The 12,550-nt window shown below is 44.6% G+C and overlaps 1 protein-coding gene across 2 annotated transcripts in view; it reads right to left on the minus strand.

The window, feature by feature from the left end:
* Positions 1 to 12,550, minus strand: part of ASTN2 (astrotactin 2) — a 706,126-nt gene that overhangs the window by 428,642 nt on the left and 264,934 nt on the right. The window lies entirely within an intron of this gene.

Here is a 12,550-nt window from a genome sequence, read left to right on the forward strand (position 1 = left end):
TGGGCATGACTAACATAGGTCTATTAATTTCAATTACAGTGGTGCCCCGCAAGACGAAATTAATTCGTTCCGCAAGTTTTGTCGTCTAGCGAATTTTTCGTCTTGCGAATCACGAAATCCCATAGGAATGCATTGAAAATCAATTAATGCGTTCCTATGGTCAAAAAAAGTCCAAACAAAGCCAAATTTGGTACAACAACAGTTTATTAACTGCTCTTTAAAGTCACACATACTGTAAAGAGCAGTTCAAAAATTGAAGGGAAAATAAATTAACTTTATAAACAAAACATGTCTTTGTTTTTAGACAAAGGAAACAAAGTCGCGAGACGTTTTCGTCTTGCGAAACAAGCCCATAGGGAAATTCGTCTTGCGAGGCAAATCGAAAACGGAAAAACCTTTCGTCTAGCGAGTTTTTTGTCTTGCGAGGCATTCGTCTTGCGAGGTACCACTGTAGTCTGTTCTTAGTTGGCTAGAACCTGATCCCTTTAGAGCAGTGTTACCAGTAGGAGAGGCATCTAAGGGCTCAGGAAAAGCTTGATATCTATCAACCTCTACTATACACCTTCAACAAGAACCAAACTTGAAGACAAATGGCCTGAACTCCAAGGAAAGACTATTAATTGTAAAGGTAAAGGATCCATGGATGGTTAAGTCCCGTATACAACATTACAGAGGCTTTGAGTTGTCATTCCCACCAACACTGAAAAGCCCAGGTATTAATTACTGGATGAGCTATGATTTTTCTTTTCCTTCCTTCCTTCTTTTAATACCCTCTTTGGTTCATTAACCCCCTTCCAGTGGGAAATGCCAGTACTGGTTGCTGTATGTCTGCCATGACATGAAGACTCAATGCTGAATTCAATCTGTGGTGACATGGGGAAGTGACTGACTTGCTATAGGCTGAAGCAAATGCTATTTTTGCAAGACAAAATCTTCCTGGGCTGTTTTTCATTCCTTTATTTTTTAATCATTCAGTATTCTAGCCCAAACTTGCCCTAATGTAGAATTTGCCTACTGTTCCAAACCCCAACTTATATTGCCAACATAGCGAAATGAATTGGTTAAACTCATTCAACATAGTACCTTGATTTAAGATGCCAAGATAGTCCCAGGGCTCTTTTCCCCTTTCCCTTTTTAAGTATTAACCCTGCTGGCCTGCCTTGGCCCAGAGATGCATTAGATAGGAACAGCACTTGGAGGTTATTTGGACACCTGGGGCATTTGGTATCCGGAAAGGCTGCAGCCTAAAGATTTAATTCTCATTCCAGCATGAAGCAGAGTGTGTTTTTAACAGGACACACCGGGGTGTCAGTGTAGATTGGCAAAAGTGTAAAGTGAAGTAGGATATACCAAGGTAGAAAGAGCTACTCCCCCTCAGGACATGGGGAGATGCAATTCTTATTTAAGGCCCGAGTCTTCCCTTTCCCCTCACCCTGCACTGCATTAGGAAGGACCCCTGTTTCTGGAAGAGCAACTGACATCATTGAGCAAGAAAATGTGCGGAAAGCAGCAAAAAGGTCACAGAGGAGAAAATAGAAAGCATCAGGAGGAAAAGTTAGAAGGAGAAAGGCAGAGCAGCTCCTCATTTGTCAGGCCTTTGATGCCACCACGGCCAGGATGTGTAATTTCACACTTGGACTATGGGCAGCAGGATCTATAAGATGTCTCTAATAACATCAGGTTACTGGACATGCTGCAGATTTCTCTGCCTTTGAAGGGTATCCCTGGTGCCTGAGATAATGGACCTACATTTCCCAGATAGTAGCTTTAAAGAGCTCCAGGATTTATCCAAAGACTTATCAGCAATGACAGAACCAGCTCTGGGAGGTGATGATATGAAGCTGTCAGGTGATGGTAATTCCATGCAGAGGCGTACCCAGGGGCTGGCAAAACTGGCCTCTGCTGGGGCACAGGTCCAGGGTGAGCCTCAAAAATCACCTTTCAGACTATGAGGTGCATGGCATATACCCTATGTATGTGGCGAGGTGATGCCACTGTCGTAGCAAGATCAAATGTGCGTGGGGGGGGGAGCGTCCCGTCCTTCTCACACAGCAGCACAAAACGTGTGCCAAAGTGATTCGGAGCGGGGGAGCTGCAACAGCTCCTTGCAAAGGGCACAAGGGGTCCTAGATACGCCTCTGACTCAGTGAAGGTGGAACCATCATCAACAACCATCACTGCCCTCTCCCCATTTCATTGCTGGCTTAGATTCCTTAGTTCTATCCTGTGCTTCCTCCAAGGACCTCAAAGTGACAGGCACAGTTGTCATAACAACCGCATGATGTGGGTTAGGCTGAGAAAAAGCGCCTCCCACCCCCGCTATCCCAAACCACCAGTGAGGCTTATGGTTGAATGGAGACTTGAACCTGGGTCACTACAGTCCTAGCTCAACACACAAACCACTACTACATCAAACTGGATTCACGGGACAGTGGGAGCAAGGGAAGCCTGTGTTTATGAAACATATGCAGTAAAAGCATTTTAATAATAGTCAGGTGATTATGGTGCACTTGTGTGAAACCATAGTTCAATGGTACTGGCTTTCATGCAGAAAGCCCCAGATTCAATCCCCAACCTCTCCACTTTAAAAGGGTATCAGGCGGCAAGGCTAAGTTGCCAACATGGAACCTTGGAGATACACACACACACACCAGCCTGTGAAATTAGTGTGAATGTTACACAGTTTACAAAACAAACAGTACCAAACTAGATGGACCTACTTATAAGCCAGCTTACATGTTCTGAACCATAGCTCCCTTCATCCCTGAGCAGAGGCCTCGGTGGCTGAAGCTGGTGGAAGTAGGAGTTCAGTGACTTCTGGAGGGTGCAGTGTTGGCTACCCTGACCTGGCAATGTGCTGGCTCTCATCTGACAGTTAGAAGGGGACATTTTAAATATGATTAAAATGTGTGTTTTTGCGTCTACACAATGTTCCAATTTTACATTTTTTTTCTGGTTGCATAGCTTGTGGATAAGTCAGCCATCCCACTTAAACTATTGCAGAACAAATGGATAGGTTTCTGTTTTGTGTTTGTGTGTGTGTATGTTTCCCCATTCCCAACAAACACAGTGAACTAACACATTAAAGGTTAAGGTAAAGGGACCCCTGATCATTAGGTCCAGTCGTGACTGACTCTGGGGTTGTGGCGCTCATCTCGCTTTATTGGCTGACGGAGCCAGTATACAGCTTCCGGGTCATGTGGCCATCATGACTAAGCCGCTTCTGGCGAACCAGAGCAGCGCACGGAAATGCTGTTTACCTTCCCGCCGGAGCAGTACCTATTTATCTACTTGCACTCTTACGTGCTTTCAAACTGCTAGATTGGCAGGAGTAGGGACCGAGCAACAGGAGCTCACCCTGTTGCAGGGATTCGAACCGCTGACCTTCTGATCAGCAAGCCCTAGGCTCTGTGGTTTAACCCACAGCGCCACCCACGTCCCTCTTGAACAAACACATCAATAGGAGGTTAACTAATACAGTTGTTCTATACACCTAACTTGGAATTATGTTTGACTGAAATACATGGAATTTATTTTCAAGTAAATGTGTTGAGGTGCCAATGAACTATTTTAGGGGCCAATTAACAGTTTCAGCTGCTAAAAGTCATTCTAATATAACCCCTCTGAGGAGAAGGGTAGTTTCTGGCCTTGCTAAGGAGGCCATTTCAAAGCCTGAGGGCAATTGAAGTGGATACTTTTCCCATTTGCAGTTGAAGTTTTTTAACCTTGTCTAAGGAGGGTGTACAGAGCAAGCCTTGGATCGACTGACTATAAGCAGTGTGAATTCTCACAGGATGTCAGTTCTAGGTCATGAAAGATTTTGCTTGTAAGCATCAGCAACCTGAATTAGGTCCAAGAGTTCACAGGCAGCAATAGTGCAGCTGCTGAAGAACAGAAGGACATTGTCACCTCTTGATACTCATTCAGAGGCAAACCGAAGCATTCTGAACCACCAGTAACTTTTGAGTTATCCTTAATGGTAGCCTGGTGCATACTGCATTACAGAAAAGCTTTTCAGGATGAAAATAATGGAAAATGCTTTGAAGGAATAGTCACTCCTAGAGGCTGCAAAGGTATGCAGGAATCCAGTGACTTCAAAAGCCTCTGAATAGAGCCAATACACCAAATATAACTGATCAAATATTTACCTGGCCATAGCCTGCTTATTTAGGTGCATCACCAGGTCCCAAACTTGTTAGGATGGGCACAAAAGGATATCCAGAGCTACTGCTCTACATGTGTTTCCCGAGAAGGGTCATAGCTCAGTGGTAGAGCACCTGCCTTGCAAGCAGAAGGTCCTAAATACAATCTCCAGGTAGGGCTGGAATGTCCCCTGCCTGAACCCAGGGAAAGCCACTGCCAGAAAGTGTAGACAGCACTGAGGTAGATGGATTAGTGGTCTGACTCAGTATAAGGCAGCGTCCTATGTGCCCAGTGGGATGCTAGGGTCCTCCTTTGAAGAGGACTCCTCTAGCTGGGGCATGACAACAGCCCTCTTTCTGAAAGTGCTGCCAATTTTAGGGCTGCCTGGTTAAAGTCTGGTTAACAAGTAATGGATCCTAAGAAGGGAGAATGAGGTGTGTATCAAGAATGCCCATTAGCAGTGAGCACCTGGACAGCAGTCTGAGCAGACACACAGGTCACATCCTTCTATTTAAATTGTAGACATAATTTCTAAATTTGAATCAACACATATACATTAGTGCACACAAACTTCATGCAGATCCTTGTTGTCTTTTGTCCTTTCTGGAGACAAAGCTTAAGCTAGTTGGACCAATTTTCTGACTCTGTATAAGGTAGCTTCCAATGTTCCTAACTCTAGATGCACTTTGCCCTCTGATACAACTGTGGAAGTGGGGGAAAGGCTGTCCCACTGTCAGCCTTGCAGGGAAAACCCCTGGCAACACGTCCTCTACCTGGGCGTCACCACCCACTCCTTGTTAGCCTAAACCAGAGCAACTGAGCTAACCACAGCTTGCTGCTTATTTAACTGGTGATAAAGGGGCAAGAAGCTGAGCCCACAGCCTCCAGATAATCAAACATCAACCCATTTTCATTTTCCACTTAAATTATAAAAGCCTGGAGTAACAGCCTAGGCAAGTGTGACAGGAGGTTTATCCCCTGGGTGGCACCGGAATGCAGCCAAGTCTAAATGCCAAACTAATCAAGTTTTATGAAAGGACACTATAAATAGGAGAAGGCCTGTGAGTATGTGTGATAAACAACCTAGCTTACTGGTAAGCCTGATTCCACACTGTGCAGCCTAACAGAGCATCAAAGTTGTACTGCGTCACGGTCACTTTGGTGTTTCATAGAGTCTCCTGAGATGGTTGATCAGAGGCTGAGGGAAATAGAGGGAAATATTTCATGTGTTGTGATTGCTAATCAGGAGAGTAATGAGTGACAGCCAAGGGGCTAACTGCCAACAGGATGGATTACCTAAGGACAGGTATATGGCACACACAGGCGAACAATACCTGAGGAAAGAGATGGTGTAAGCTAGAAATTACTCTAAGATAAGAAATCGGAAGGAGAGGTGCGTCTGTGGTGGGGTATCATTTCTTACTATATGCGTATGTAAATTTAAAAGAACATTGCTGGTGGAAGATATTGAGGGATTCGTGAAGCGGCATTCATAATTCAGCTTCCGCCAGCAGGCAAACCCACTGAGCACCCCTGCTGGGGTTTCTTGGATGGGAAGAATGTGGACACCACTGCTTTCTCTGTGCTTCAACATCTTATGGTTACTCCAACAGGGCTGCACAGAACCACAAACTGCAAATGGCCCTGAAGAATCAAATAGATCCCCCTTCTCAACCACTACCCACCACCCGCTCCAAAGAATGCGTGAGATATTTATGCTTCCTTTGCTGAAGAAAGGAACAGGTAGGCCTACTGTAATATTGTTAGATGTGCATAATGCAGCAAAGCAATAATAAAAAATAACCAAACCTGATTGTGTATCGTAGCAACCTGCTAGATATCGATAGCTTTGGAAAGTGGTTTTGGTCTCCAGTCAGTTTTTAGATAAGCCAATTGAATTGGATTATAAACAAGGCAGGATAATGTTCTCTCCAGGGACCCTCTTTCGTCTCCTTTCCCAGCTCCCAGGCTGATCCAGCGGACTGATTTAAAACAAGTACATCAGCCTGCCCAGCTTAGAGAAGCCAAGGCGGTGGAGGGGGGAGAATTCTATGCAAAAAAAAAATGTATCATCCACTGCATTAAAAGGCTCCACACACACCCCACTTCAAATTCAGTTTTGTCTCCAACCCACTGCGCTTTGCAGGATAAAAAATGAATGCATTGCATATCCACACACAATTGTAAATTCATAGTGGGGGCAGGGAGGAAGTAAGAGTAAAATGATGCTTTGTCAGTGATACAGTTTGCCTCTGAGGGGAACTGAACAAATGTACTTTTTCTCCTTCATATATTTATGAGATCCCTCTGCTCCCTAGATGCTCCCCCCTTCATTGGTTCTGGGCACTGTGCCAACAGCAGCCCTTATCTGGCACTAGACAGGAGGAGATGCAGCAGTAGTGGGGGGGGGGAACCCCTCGATAGAATCACAAGTTTTTTCACTAGTTTAACAAACTGGGGAGGGGGGAGTCTCGGCTTCTTAATAAAGCTCAGAGAAATCCAATGCAACAGTTGTGCTAGCAAAAACTCATTACCAGCAACCAGCTCTTGCGCAATCATGTTTCACGCGTGCAAAAAGTTTAGCCAGTGGAGCAAGTATATCACTATGTGACTTTAACTTATTGGATACAAATTATTATTATTACTATTATTATTATTTATACTTGATGACCCTCCACATATCTGAAGGCATTGTACAGAACATTAATAAAAACAACTAAAAAAACAGGTAAACACAACACAAACACCAAAGAATGTGATTCGAAAAACAAAACAAAAATGGGCAACTTGCCAGAAACCTATTCATGCAGCTTGGAAAGCTTGTCAGAACAGAAACACCTTCAACTGTTTCTGGAAAGGGCAGGTGGCAAGCGCTTGTCGCATCTTGACAGGAATTCTATTCCATAAACAGGGGCAGCCATACAGAAAGCCCTGCTCCCAATAACCGTGCAACGAGCTTATGAGATCTTTGGAATGTGTGGGAGAAATTCTCCAGCAGACCACTGTGATCCACCGGGTACATAAAAAAACAACAAACAGGGGCAAGGGGTGGGAAGTAAAAACAGAAAATGTGCTGTAAGTGAATGATATATTGCATGTGAAGTAAATTTGTTAAAACTTTTGGGATATATATATATATGGGACGCGGGTGGCGCTGTGGGTAAAACCTCAGTGCCTAGGACTTGGCGATCGTAAGGTCGGCGGTTCGAATCCCCGCGGCGGGGTGAGCTCCCGTCTTTCGGTCCCAGCTCCTGCCCACCTAGCAGTTCGAAAGCACCCCTAAGTGCAAGTAGATAAATAGGTACCGCTTTATAGCAGGAAGGTAAATGGCGTTTCCATGTGCTGCACTGGTGCTGGCTCGCCAGAGCAGCTTCGTCACGCTGGCCACGTGACCCGGAAGTGTCTTCGGACAGCGCTGGCTCCCGGCCTCTTAAGTGAGATGAGGGCACAACCCTAGAGTCGGACACGACTGGCCCGTACGGGCAGGGGTACCTTTACACACACACACACACACACACACACACACACACACACACACACACATATATATTTGTTGTTTAGTCGTGTCCGACTCTTCAACTCTTCATGACCCCATGGACAAGAGCACGCCAGGCACTTCTGTCTTCCACTGCCCACTGCCTCCCGCAGTTTGGTCAAACTCATGTTCATAGCTTCGAGAACACTGTCCAACCATCTCGTCCTCTGTCATCCCCTTCTCCTTGTGCCCTCCATCTTTCCCAACATCAGGGTCTTTTCCACCTCTTCTCATGAGGTGGCCAAAGTATTGGAGCCTCAGCTTCAAGATCTGTCCTTCCAGTGAGCATTCAGGGCTGATTTCCTTAAGAATGGATAGGTTTGATCTTCTTGCAGTCCATGGGACTCTCAAGAGTCTCCTCCAGCACCCATAGTTCAAAAGCATCAATTCTTCGGCGATCAGCTTTCTTTATGGTCCAGCTCTCACTTCCATACATCATTACTGGGAAAACCATGGCTTTTAACAATAAGGTAATCTCTCAAGTAACATGGTCCTAAGCTGTGTACAGGGCCTTATATGTCAACTGTACAACTGAGCCCCATAGCAGACTGGCAGCCAGTACAAATCCTTCAAGCAAGGTATTATATGCCACCTCCATAAGCAGACTTGTTGCTGTTTTCTGCACCAGCTGTAGTCTCCAGATCAATTCCAAGGGTAGTTTAACATGTATTGCAGCAACCCAATCCCAGTCTGTATATGTCTTTAGCTTGGAATTGTGTGTGTGCATGTGCACGCGCACATACACGCATGCATTTGTTGATGTTTCTGTTGTGACATGGCTTCAGGGCGTTTCGTGGGCAGTGATTCAGCAATGAAATTGATTAATTAATGAGCACGAATAAACCTGAGGATTCCTGCAGACTGTACGCTTCAGTGTTAAGTTTACTGTAAAATTTGCAGTGAAATGAACTATCTGGACTGGAACTGTCTGCTTGGCTTTACTCTTTGCATATTCTCACCCTCCCAGAGGTGCCAAATCTCCTCAACCATTGTTTGCTCTCAATGTGGCAGTGTGGGTATATTGGCCTTACAACCACAGAGCCTCAAGAGGTTCAAAAGCACCCCTATCTCAGCTTAAAACATCAATTTCTACCAAAAGGAAAGAGGTTGCTAGTTTCAGAGAACTACCCTACAACTTATTTTCTCCGAACAGTGACCCAATACTCATCCTCTCCCCAGTCACGGTGCTCAATCACCTCCCAGCTAATTGCCTCCACTCATGTGTGCAAACTAACCATTGACTGGAAAACACTGCAGAATGTTAATTTCATTTAGAGCTGGGTAACGGCGAAATGCTTCAACCCCCCCCCCCCTTATAAAAAATGATATGAAACAAGCATTGTATTAATAGCACTATTTGCAATTATAGCCACAATCCCAACCTATGAGTGACTGAGAGGTTTTATTATTATTATTATTCAAGCACTTTGGAGATAGTGTCACTTCATCTACCCCTTCTGCTGCCTGCTTTGCTATTCCTCTCATTGTGACAATTAAGATAATGCAGTAAAATCACATACACACAAACACCTGAATAGACTCAGGAGGGCTGCCATTTTCACAGACATTCTTTCAAACAGAATCAAAGCACAGTGCAGTCAACAAACAACCTCACTGGAGAACATACCAAGGCCTTGTCAACTCTGATGGAGATTGACCTAAAGAAATAAATCTGTCTCTCAAACAATAAAGTATGTGTAGAAGATCCCTGTCAGCAGTATATATGTTGGTATGACGAGGACAAAAGTGGAAAGCAGACAGTAGAAAGTTACCAATGCTAGAATTGAAGCCTTCTGTGGCAAACCACAGAACTGCGTTTTAGAGCATAAGCCTGGGCAGTAAAGTAGTCCCAGACCATGGACTGGTCCTGCTCACTCATTGGGCTCCTCTGGACAGGAAGAGGGACAAAAGACTTCCTCTTGGTCTAGGACAGGTATGGAGAACTTTTGGCCCTCCAGATATTGCAACTACAACTCTCATCAGCCCCAGCTGACTAGGGATGATGGGAGTTATAGTTTCGCAATATCTGGTAAGCTAGAGGTATACCTCTTCCTGGTTCTAGTGTGCTTCTTCATGTTCCATCAGTTCCGCCTTCTGTTTCAAGCAGTGGCTCCAACTTCTGGTTTGTCTCTAGTATACCTGAAGGAGCGTCTCCACCCCCATCGTTCCGCCCAGACACTGAGGTCCAGCGCCGAGGGCCTTCTGGCAGTTCCCTCAAAGCAAGAAGTGAGGTTACAGGGAACCAGACAGAAGGCCTTCTCGGTAGTGGCACCCACCCTGAAATGCCCTCCCATCAGATGTCAAGGAAATAAACAACTATCTGACTTTTAGAAGACATCTGAAGGCAGACCTGCTTACGGAAGCTTTTAATGTTTGATGTTTTATTGTGCTTTTAATATTCTGTTGGGAGCCGCCCAGAGTAGCTGGGGAAACCCAGCTAGATGGGTGAGGTAGAAATAATATTTTTTGTTGTTGTTGTTTTCTAGTATCTGTTCTTCCGAGTAAACAGTGTGTTATGCTGGCAGTTACAAAGTTTCTGTGTCTGTTTCATCAACTGAATAATCAGGAGCATGTTTAAAGCCTTCTGGTTATTCCTTTGTAGCCATGTCTTTACCTGTCCCACACCTGATAGAATGTGGCATCAGGTGTAGGGCAAGTTACTTGAAGGACCTTGGGGGTTGTGGGTCAGAGGATCCCCATGCCTGGTCTACAGGGAGTAGGCAGCACTTCTCCAGGGTTTCAGGATGGGTTGTTTCCCAGTCCAATCCTGGAAATGCTGGAGATTGAACCTGAGATCTTATGCACGCAAAGCGTATTCAAAGCTATAGCTCTTCCCCAAATTGCATTGTGCAGTGTTTCAATCAATGTGCATTATGTGATCATGCACATCAACAGTCAACAAAAGAAAGGAGCTCATTGACCTCACTTCAAATTTGGGCAGGGGAATAATGGAATCATAGAACTGTAGAGTAGGAAGGGACCGTAAGGGTCGTCTAGTCCATCCCCCTGCATTGCAGGAATTTCAGCTAAAGCATCTATGACAGATGGCCATCCAATCTCTGCTTAAAAGCCTCCAAGGAAGGAGAATTCACAACCTCCCAGGGGCGACCATTCTACTATCAAACAGCTCTTACTGTCAGAAAGTTTTTTCTGCTGTTTAGTCGAAATCTCATTTCTTGTAACTTGAAGCCATTGGTTCGAGTCCTGCCCTCCAGAGCAGGAGAAAACAAGCTTGTTCCCTTTTCCATGTGACAGCCCTTGAGATATTTGAAGATGGCTCAACGTATCAACAAGAATGCATTCTTGTTACCTAGACAAACAGGCTCATACATTTGATCCTGCTACACTTGCTGACAAGCACAATGTGACAACTGTCCACACCGCATGACATTCAGTAGCATGTGCCTTCCTATCCATATTCTGCCCCAACTAGCCAGCTATCTAGTAGTCTTCAACTTTTTCATATGTGGAACCCTTCTTTAGCCTGAACATGCATAACAGGATTCTCTTACTTGTTTATCAAGCATATGAATGACAGTGACAGTAGTGCTGCTACTGCAGCTCACCTAATTATCAGTTCCAATCTGCTACTTGAAGAGTTTTGTGCTGCTGGATCAAGGTGACGAAGATGTAGGATGCTTTTCCTTTTCCACATTCCAACCACGCGCACCCCTTGTGAACAGCCTGGCAACCTTTAACACATTGGTATCCAAATCACCAAAAAGGGAGAGGGATGTTTTAAGGAGAAGAGAATACTCAGGTAAACAACAACCACACCTTACAACACAAACAAACATATACTAACACACAGTGCAGCTGCTCAGCTCTACACAGAACTCTGCACAAGGGTAAGGAAAATTAACAGAGATAAGTCTTGAAACAGGACATGACATTATAACAAAAAAACAAAAATACTTTGATGTCAGCAGGTAGAATGGCTCAGAAAAGCTAATGATTTGTCTTTCACCCCTCCAGATGTTAATAATGTAGCAGAAATTCAAAGAAGCAGCAGTGGAGAATGTAGGTTCCACCAGTGTGGTCCCTTTCCATCACCTGGTAAGTTGAAAAAAAGGGCAGCCTTTTCAACACCAGCATGTAAGAGATCTCCAAGGATAACTGCAGACAGTCTTACTATCTAGCCTTGAGGAAACTGACATGTGATTGGTATGGAGAATTCAGCTTCTGAATGGGAAGGAAAGAATGTTTCTTCATGTCTTTGTGTATTCAAGTGATGAGAATGAATGCCAAAGGATTCATGATTCAGAATCCCATCGATAACTGAAGTTGATTGGAGCTGCCCTGACTGATAAAGATGCCCCACTGAACAATTCTATGCACATTTCCATCACAGCACAGCTAAGTATGACTGAATTGAAAAGAAAACCACTGTCTCCAGGTTCACCAGAAGCTGGATGATGTCATCTCCAGTAGCTTGATATATGTTCAAGTGTAGAGTCGCCTCCTGTGTTGTTGGAAAAGAGTGTTTGTGATGACCAGCTTGTTCTCTTGACAGAACTGTATTAGCCTTTGCCCTGCTTCGTTTTGAACTCCAAGGCCAAACTTGCCAGTTGTTCCTTTGATCTCTTGACTCCCTACTTTAGCATTCCAATCCTCTATAATGAGAAGAACATCCTTCTTCGGTGTCATTTCTAGAAGGTGTTGCAAGTCTTCATATAATTGGTCAATTTCAGTTTCTTCAGACCTTTCCTCCAATAGGTCTTGCTTATTTTTAAGTCCAAGTCCGCAGGCAGGGGCTTGTGTTTTCTAAGTTCATACAGAGCCTAGCGAGGTTTTATTTCACCCAGGTCAAAGACCCAGTTTGCCTCCCACAACGCACATTTGTGTACACATGCATACAGGCTGGGAGCCTCA

Source organism: Podarcis liolepis, assembly GCF_965112155.1.
Source record: "Podarcis liolepis genome assembly, chromosome: Z".
Lineage (NCBI taxonomy): Eukaryota > Metazoa > Chordata > Lepidosauria > Squamata > Lacertidae > Podarcis > Podarcis liolepis.